The sequence below is a fragment of the Salvelinus alpinus genome, chromosome 4, assembly GCF_045679555.1.
Source record: "Salvelinus alpinus chromosome 4, SLU_Salpinus.1, whole genome shotgun sequence".
In the NCBI taxonomy this organism is placed as follows: Eukaryota; Metazoa; Chordata; class Actinopteri; order Salmoniformes; family Salmonidae; genus Salvelinus; species Salvelinus alpinus.
The window spans coordinates 62210932-62220242 of record NC_092089.1 but is presented as its reverse complement, the minus strand read 5'-3'; the positions used below and the strand labels follow the sequence as shown (position 1 = coordinate 62220242).

At 42.6% G+C, this 9311-nt stretch overlaps 1 pseudogene; it reads right to left on the bottom strand.

Moving 5' to 3' along the window:
- Positions 1 to 2535: 2535 nt before the first annotated feature.
- Positions 2536 to 5487, bottom strand: LOC139572624 (sulfate transporter-like; annotated as a pseudogene).
- Between the last annotated feature and the right edge of the window lie 3824 nt (positions 5488 to 9311).

Genomic DNA, 9311 nt, shown 5'->3' with positions numbered 1-9311 from the left:
CCCACACCATCCTTCAAATTCAACACAATAATATGGACGTTGCGAGAATACACACTCCCCTGTAACGGCTTCAGTAAACATTGGATTTTGCATAGTCATCTAGGTGAGAGAACATCGCAACTCATTGCAATGTTATTCCTGACTGGCTTCAATACATTCACCATTGCACCTATTCATGTATTCCAGGAATTAAAGCATTCAAAGAAAATAGGAAATGGAATGCAATCATAACAGCGTATCTGAAAAAGAAAAATAATGACATTGATGTATAGTAATAGCATTATAACGACACAGCATTTTTTGGTTCGTTAATGTGATCAAGAGTACGATCAACATAGTCATCACCTGTAAAAAAATATATATATATATTATGATCTATGTCAATGAACTTCTTACAATCTCATTCACCTTGAATGTAAATAGTTTGGTTCCAGAAAGCTAAGACAACACAATATCAAACCACTACTTCAACATGTTGCAGGTCAAAAAACAATCATGTATCATTTCAAAAGCTACATAAGACTGACAATCTTATATGGTATTCAAAACAGACATCTTCAGTGACTCTATGACCATTCATCTTATTGACGGCAGCTCTATTTTTGCCAGAGTACCAAAGGCTCCCTAGTGGTGCAGCGGTCTAAGGCACTGCATCGCAGTGCTAGAGATGTCACTACAGACCCTAGTTTGATTCCAGACTGTATCAAAACCGGCACATGATTTGGAGTCCCATAGGGCGGTGCACAATTGGCCTAGCATTGTCTGGGATAGGGTTTGGCTGGGGTAGGCTGTCATTGTAAATAAGAACTTGTTCTTAACGGACTTGCCTAATGAAAATAAACAAGTTCTACAACAGTAACATTCCCACTGTTTGCACAAGAACTGAACATGGAGGAATAAATGAGGTGTTAAATCGACCAAAACCATCTCAGAACATTGCTATTGCCCTATTGCATGACAATGGATTATATCTTCGATGAGATTGTAACAGAAAATTCATTTTTGGTCCACAGTCTGACAATATTTGCTCAAAATGTTACACTGTGTAGCTGCACTGTAAACATTCAACTTTCAAATCAAAGAATCTGTAGTCTTGCAAAAAATGTCTAGAAAAAGGCACCGCATCTTGGATACATTTACACACGTTCCTGTATGGCACAATAACAATATTGGTTGTGTTTTATGTTGTTTGAGATAGATACTGTATATGTACACTGAATAAGACAAAACATTAGGAACAGCTCCCTAATATTGAGTTGTACTTCTATTTTCCCCTCAGAATACTCTACAAGGTGTCGAAAGCATTCGACAGGGATACTGGCCCATGTTGACTCCAATGCTTCTCACAGTTGTGTCAAGTTGGCTGGATGCCCTTTGGGTGGTGGACCATTCTTGATACACACAGAAACTGTTGAGTGAAAAACCCAACAGCGTCGCAGTTCTAGACACATACCATGTTCAAAGGCACTCAAACCTTTTGTCTTGCCCATTCACCCTCTGAATGGCACACATACACATTCCATAGCTGTGTTCGAATACCCATACTAACATACTGTATACTACATACTTAATGAGTGTATATACTACATACTATTACTTCATTTTAGTATACTGTAAACCAACAGTATCGTTCCAGTTGAGCATACTAGAGATTCGCCTGTCTACATGAAGTTGATGCTGTTGCTATGCAACGTCTTGCTAGCATAACAAATGACTAGCTAGACATTTTACGATTTCGGTGCGTTCGTAAATTCAATCTGGAGTGCCAGAGTGCGCTCTGGGCGTTCATAAATCCAGAGCGTTGTCAGATTGTTCTTTCTCAAATTCAGAGCGCACCCTGGACGCTAATAAATTGTCAGCCAACAATAACGTAACTTATTTGAAAAGTCTTTACTTTATTACATTGATCAACATTTTCTTAACATTTGGCTGTGAAGCCAAAAACGCTGTGAAGCCACACCCATTTTCTGAAGAATTGCATTATGGGCCCTAAATGCACAGAAATAGTGTACATTGCATGTATACTACGTATTTTGGCGAATTTGGTACAACATTCGAGAACTTTTGGCATACTAACTATATCCATACTATGACCAATAAGCATACTATATACTCAATTCACATCACAAATAGTATGGTTAGTGCGGTTAGTATGAGTATTCGAACACAGCTCATGTATCAATTGTCTCAAGGCTTAAAAATCCTTCTTTAACACTGATTGAAGGTAACATCAATAAGGGATCATAGCTTCACCTGGACAGTCTATGTCATGTAAAGAGCGGGTGTTCCTAATGTTTTGTACACTCAGTGTATATGTTGTGTATTAAGTAGGGTTGCAAAATCCCGGGAACTTTAAATAAATTCCCTGGTTTCCCCAGAAATCCTGGTTGGAGGAGTCAGGATTTCCTGCCTGTTCCCTTCTGATTCCGGGAATCCTCAAACTGGGATTTCAGGAAAACCAGGGACTTCCCAGAATTGTGCAACCCTACATTAGTATTAAGATCTATTTCTGTAGATATACAATCTTTAAAGCTGTTAACAGGACGTGTCACATTCTCCATTTTGAGATGAGAGGCTCTGTGAGTAGTGGACGGCATTGCTAATGGTGAAAAACAAAACATGTTTTCCTTCTCTTCCTTAGGGTAGTAGCCACCTCTGTCCAGTGACTCCAGTACTGAGGTATTACACTGGGCCAGGAACACCTGGTCCCCCAACTCCTTATAATCCTTACAGACCTCCTTCAACGCATTCACCCCTGCTGTGTCCAGAAACAGCACGGGGCTGCAGTCTATAACCACAGAGTGAAAGTTGACTTGATTTGGTAGGAAGATTTTGGTGGCGTTGGTCAACTCTGTCTCTTTATTAATCTTAGTCCTGCCCTCCTCTCCTGCTGTCATGGCTACTTCTTCCTGTTTCGTCCTCTGTTTCTCCAGCTTCCTCTGCTTGACCTTCTCCTTGATGGGGTTCAGGCCCAGGCGGCGGTACAGGGCCGTCTTGAACAGGCTCTGGTTGGCGTAGTAGATGGGCGCCTCATAGCGGAAGATGGCCACCCCAGGCTGGGTCTGCAGGCCCTTGTAGGATGCCAGGTCCACGTAAAGCTCCCGTTGGCCGGCCCAGCCCAGCTCTAAGGCCTGGGCTCTCTAAGTGCGCCCCAACACACAGAAGGCTGAGACCATCACCCCAACCAGCAGGCCTAGCTCTGTGTGTATCAACGCTGCGGTTGCCATGGTCACCAGCCAGCTGGCGGCATCCACACGGTTCACACGCCACATCCGCGGGATGTCTGTAAACTTGCGCAGCTCTCCCCGGAGATTCACCACAATGATCATTGCCAGCACACACCTATAGCCTCAAAGCTCATCACTAAGCTAAGGAACCTGGGACTAAACACCTCCCTCTGCAACTGGATCCTGGACTTCCTGATGGGAAGCAACACATCTGCCACGCTGATCCTCAACACTGGAGCTCCCCAGGAGTGCGTGCTCAGTCCCCTCCTGTACTCCCTGTTCACCCACGACTGCATGGCCAGGCACGACTCCAACACCATCATTAAGTTTGCAGACGACACAACAGTGGTAGGCCTGATCACCGACAATGACGAGACAGCCTATAGGGAGGAGGTCATCAACAGGGCTGTAGTGGAGCAGGTTGAGAGCTTCAAGTTCCTTGGTGTCCAAATCAACAACAAACTAGAATGGTCCAAACAGACCAAGACAGTCATGAAGAGGGCACGACAAAGCCTATTCCCCCTCAGGAAACTAAAAAGATTTGGCATGGGTCCTCAGATCCTCAAAAGGTTCTACAGCTGCAACATCGAGAGCATCCTGACTGGTTGCATCACTGCCTGGTACGGCAATTGCTCAGCCTCCGACAGCAAGGCACTACAGAGGGTAGTGCGTACGGCCCAGTACATCACTGGGGCTAAGCTGCCTGCCATCCAGGACCTCTACACCAGGCGGTGTCAGAGGAAGGCCCTAAAAATGGTCAAAGACCCCAGCCACCCCAGTCATAGACTGTTTTTCACTGTCTTTTTACTGTTGTTTTTATTTCTTTACTTACCTATTGTCCACATAATACATTTTTTGCACTGTTGGTTAGAGACTGTAAGTAAGCTTTTCACTGTAAGGTGAACCTGTTGTATTCGGCGTACGTGACAAATAAACTTTGATTTAATTTACTTCTGTAGAGAGTAGAAGAGGGGAACGATGACCAGCAGCACCAGTAATAGCACCAGGGCTGTGACCAGGCCAGACAGCAGAGTCTGGCAGCCTGTGGACTCCTTTCACTGGTGGTGCAACAGCAAAAGAAGGAGGGAAGGATGTTACAGAAGCCTATGGCATACATCTCCTGGTTGGGATCCACCACATAGCCATGTTTGTTGGCAAACATCTCAGACAGGGAGACGGTGATGGCAAACCCCACGATGGAGGCCAGAGTGGCGGCGATGACAACAAACTGCTCAAAGGGGATGGGGGCTTTGAGCTTGGCCTTGAAGCGGTTGTTGATCTGCTTGGTGGGGACCAACACTGTCAAGCACACCAGGCTGGTGACCAGGTCACACAGGTTAGTCTGGCCCGAGGGAGCCCCAGCCCTGGGCGCAAGGAAGCTTCAGTCCCAGGAGGTACTTGACCTGGGAGGTAAGGATGGTGAGAGGCCCCCGTGGCAAAACCACTCAGGAGGGAGTCTGACAGGTAAACAGATACAAAGCCCAACTGCAGGAAGCCCATCAATACCTACCACCACAGATTAAAAACAGAGAAGGAGTAAAGGCATTAGAAACATTTACATACAATAAAATTCATACATTTTATGACCAATGTCAATCAACCTGTTAAAACATGAATGCGTTCTGTTCGTCAGTGCTTTTTATCATGTGAGACATGAGGCATATATTTACCTGGTAGATCCCTGCAGTAAAGGTGACTGTGGCCCTCACCATGATGGCAAAGCAGCTCCTATCACAGACCGGCCCTGTGGTAGCGTTCCCCAGGCCCAGTGTAGTGTTGTTACCGCTACTCTCTGTGAGGTACCCTGCCAGGGCCAGCTCCCTGTCCACCACCTGGCCCACCAGCAGGCACAGCACCCTGAAGATGCCAACAGAGATGTGGCGTGAGGTGCCAAGCAGGGTATAGATGATGCTGGAGTAGAAGGAGGTGCAGAGGCCGTAGATAGGGCCCTGGCCCGCCAGCAGAGAGTAGGCGATGGACTGGGGCACCAGCAGGATGCCCACTATCAACCCTGACATGACGTCAACCAGGATCCAGTCTCTGATTTGGTAGCGTGGTAGCCAATTAGGATGGGGATGAACCCCAGAACCTGGGCCTTGGCTCGATCTGAGCTGCATGTGCACTGCTTTTTTAGTTGGTGTGAAACAGCTGCCTTCCAGTTTTCCTGCTTCTTCTCCCTTCTCTCCAGCACTAAAGGGACGTGTGGTCCACTCTTCGCTCCCTCATCTGCTGAGGCACAGCAGTCTTCTTCAGCCATCATACCAGGCCCACCTTGTCCCCTTTTGATAGAACAAGTCAGTTAAAGTCAAGACCCAGCTAGCACATTTGGTTCCTTAGAAGTTGTGGGAACACGTTTTTGGTTTCCTATTGGTTCTGTGAACGAAGCCATACATTTCCTGACCTGTAAAACAAAATGTTTTTAAAACGTTCTGAGAACGGAAGTGAACAATTCACTTTCATTTTTTTTGGTTTGAGGGAGATACTGAGAACGTTTTACTATGGTTCCCTGAAAGTTTTCCTGGGAGGTTTTATTAGCATTAATGAGAACATAAATTATAGGTTTCTTGGAGGTTTTCACTGAACGTTTCAATAAGACTGCTACCTCGTTTTATCTCTTTTGAACTCCAAAACACAGATAGGACATTTGCTTAGGAATTAATCATGCAAACACATTTATTTCCTTATTGTGGCATGGCGTCAGTGAGTTGAACCTATGATCTTTTGAACCTAGAATCTTTTCATATTTTCGTAAAAACTACTCCACAGATATGGCTCTTTTGCAACTTGGGGATAAGATATTTACAGCCCTTAACAATAATGAATATGCTCTTGGCATCTTTTTAGATTTATCCAAAGTGTTTGACATGGTTGATCATGAAATATTACTTTCTAAATTGCATTATTACGGTTTTCATGATTTTACATGTAATTGGTTATGTTTATGATAGAGAACAATGTGCTTATGCAAATGGCTGTGCATCTACCAGGGCCAAGCTATCCTGTGGTGTGTCACAGGGTTGGATAATCTGACCTTTGTTATTCCTAATCTATATCAATGACCTTGCCGCTGTGTCTTCTACCATACTTCACATGCTCTTTGCTGATAATACCAATTTGATTTTAATCACACAATAATTTTGATTCACTAATTTCTGAATGGTTCCAGATCATTTGTTTATCTTTAAAATGTTTTTTTTTTTATTAAACTTTATTGAATTCACTACTAAGAATAAGAAATATTTAAAAAATATATATATTTATATAATTTTTTAAATATTTCTTATTCTTAGTAGTGAATATATATATATATCAATTGGTGGGAATGAAATGGAACAAGTCACATCCACTAGATTCCTCTGAGTTCTAATTGATGAAAACTTATTCTGGAAAAATAATTTACAATTTGTCTGTAGCAAAGTGATGAAAATCGTTTGTATTAGGGTTGCACATTTTGGGGAATATTCAGAGGTGGAAACTTTCCGTGGGAATATATGTAAGATGGCTAAATAATGTGGTCCTATAAGACACAAACTCACAGTCATTCTTATGTTTAATAAATGCAACGTATAGTGTGTGTGTGTGGCAGGCTTACAATGATGGCAAGAAAACAACATTTGAGAGTGCACTGACCCTGGTGATAGAGAGGGTACGCAGCTGGAGGTTGAATGTTTGAAGGGGTAACGTTACGGGACTAAAAAGTTTGAGTACCACTGCATAATGGTTCTAACAACTTTAATCTCGTTAAGAACACATTCAATAAAGTCTTTGTAATAAAGTTGTTAGGCTATCAATATCTATATAATAGCTTAAAATATTTGTTGATAACTTTTACAACGGTACAGATTACATTATGTTATGAATGGGGACCATTGTAAACATATTGCCAATGTGTGAACCACCAGGTTACCTCCTGTACTTTGTTGACAGCAGTTTAGACTACATGCACATTTTAATACGTTACTCATCTGCTGAGCCTGTTACAACTCTTCGTTTATAGATTTATTAGTAACAAAACCATTGGATACTTTATGTATCGTTCTGCGAGGGATTCAGCATAGCACTCGGCTTGTGTGGCGTACGTCCTGACATATTCATTGTAGCACTCGGCTTGTGTGGCATACGTCCTGACATATTCAGAGTAGCACTCGGCTTGTGTGGCATACGTCCTGACATATTCATTGTATCACTCGGCTTGTGTGGCGTACGTCCTGACATATTCAGCGTAGCACTCGGCTTGTGTGGCGTACGTCCTGACATATGAAGCCAAACGCAAACGTCCCCATCACGTGACACACACGTTCGATCAGAAAAAGGGTTGCATTTTATTCTTACCCTATGTCTTTCAAGGGAGAAAAACAGTCTGAAGAATCATCCTTAAGAACATCACAACATGAATGTAGTATGTCAGTGTTATGACAATTTAATGTCTGCTTGAGAAACTATACAGTGCTGCAGATGCATATTCTTTACTGCCCCCAAATGGCATGCTGTGTAACTTTGACATGCTAGACATCCTAAACCAGGGACCCCCAATAGGCAGACCAATTATATTTGGCCCCCCAAAATGGTCATCCCAGTGTAATCAAGGTTTGAAATTATTCAATTTTTTGTCAAATTCGATATCTGTTTGAGGTTACTGTGGTCAATTTGCAGTGTACAAATAATTTACAACTATGTTCTGGACCCCTGACCATCCGCTCAACAAAAAAATCAGCCCTCGGCTGAATGTAATTGGGGACACCTGCCCTAAACCCAACCCATGGATGCATTGGCTTCTATTTCCAGCTCCCCCTGATAGGGTAGTCAAATCTGGGTGCAGATACATGAACGAACATAGATCAAAGGCTATATACTACAGCAGGGGTTTTCAAACTTTTCTTGCCCAGGCAAACCAGCGAAATTCTTCCATTAAGCTGTGAGAAAATGTTGCCATTTTTAAGCAAATTTCCAGCAATTCTACACAGTTTGGTATAGAGTTGTCAGACAAGCAAATGTTCTGCAATTCTACGCATTTTGCCATGGCTAATGCTGTGTTCCTCAGCTCAAACATTATAAGAAAATCAATGTGCCATGAATACCCGTTTTTTGGAACTTAGATTTTCCCTGACTGTCTAGCTTTTATTTGATTTGATCAATATATTTTCTGCATGCTTTCTATCTGGTTGTCATGCCCTGACCTTAGATCCGTTTTATGTCTCTATTTTGGTTTGGTCAGGGTGTGAGTTGGGGTGGGTATTCTATGTTCTATTATTTGTATTTCTATGTTTTGGCCGGGTAGGGTTCTCAATCAGGGACAGCTGTCTATCGTTGTCTCTGATTGAGAACCTACTTAGGTAGCCCTTTTTCCCACCTGTCTTTGTGGGAAGTTGACTTTGTTTTTGGCACATAGCGTTTAGCTTCACGGTTTGTTTTGTAGTGTTTATTGTTTTGTTCGGCGTCTTTTCTAATAAAAAAGAAAATGTACGCTCACCACGCTGCACCTTGGTCTACTTCATTTGACGGCCGTGACACTGGTTTAGGTCATTTAAGTTGACACTCACTGAAACTACTGTTTTTCCATCCTGAAAATGACCCCTTACTGTACATGTCCTGCCTCATTTTTTTATACAGGAAAAAACCCTGTAATTATGTCCAATTACTGTAATTTCCTTCATATTAAAGAGAGAGTTTTGACAATGAAGCCCTTTATCTACTTCCCCAGAGTCGGCTGAACAGGAACAGCTAGAATGCTAATTGTTCCTGTCGACTTCCAGTCATTGCACTAATACTTCCTTCATACTGGACGCAAGAACATAACAATGGTATCCACAATGGTAATCTCTTACAGTTAGTGATATTCATAAATTAATTATTTTCACATAACCTCCACACCAAAAAAAGTGTAATTCTAAAATAAAACATTGTGGACCGCCTGCACTACATCCGCTGACCCTCTGAGGGCCACTGACTCCAGTTTGAAAACCCCTGCACTACAGCACAGGACATGCAGGCTGACAGAAAATATAGGTCAGGAGTATTTGATACAAATATTGTCATATTTGTCATTGCCAAAACTCAAGGTAAGTTGAGGTTTTCATTAGGCAA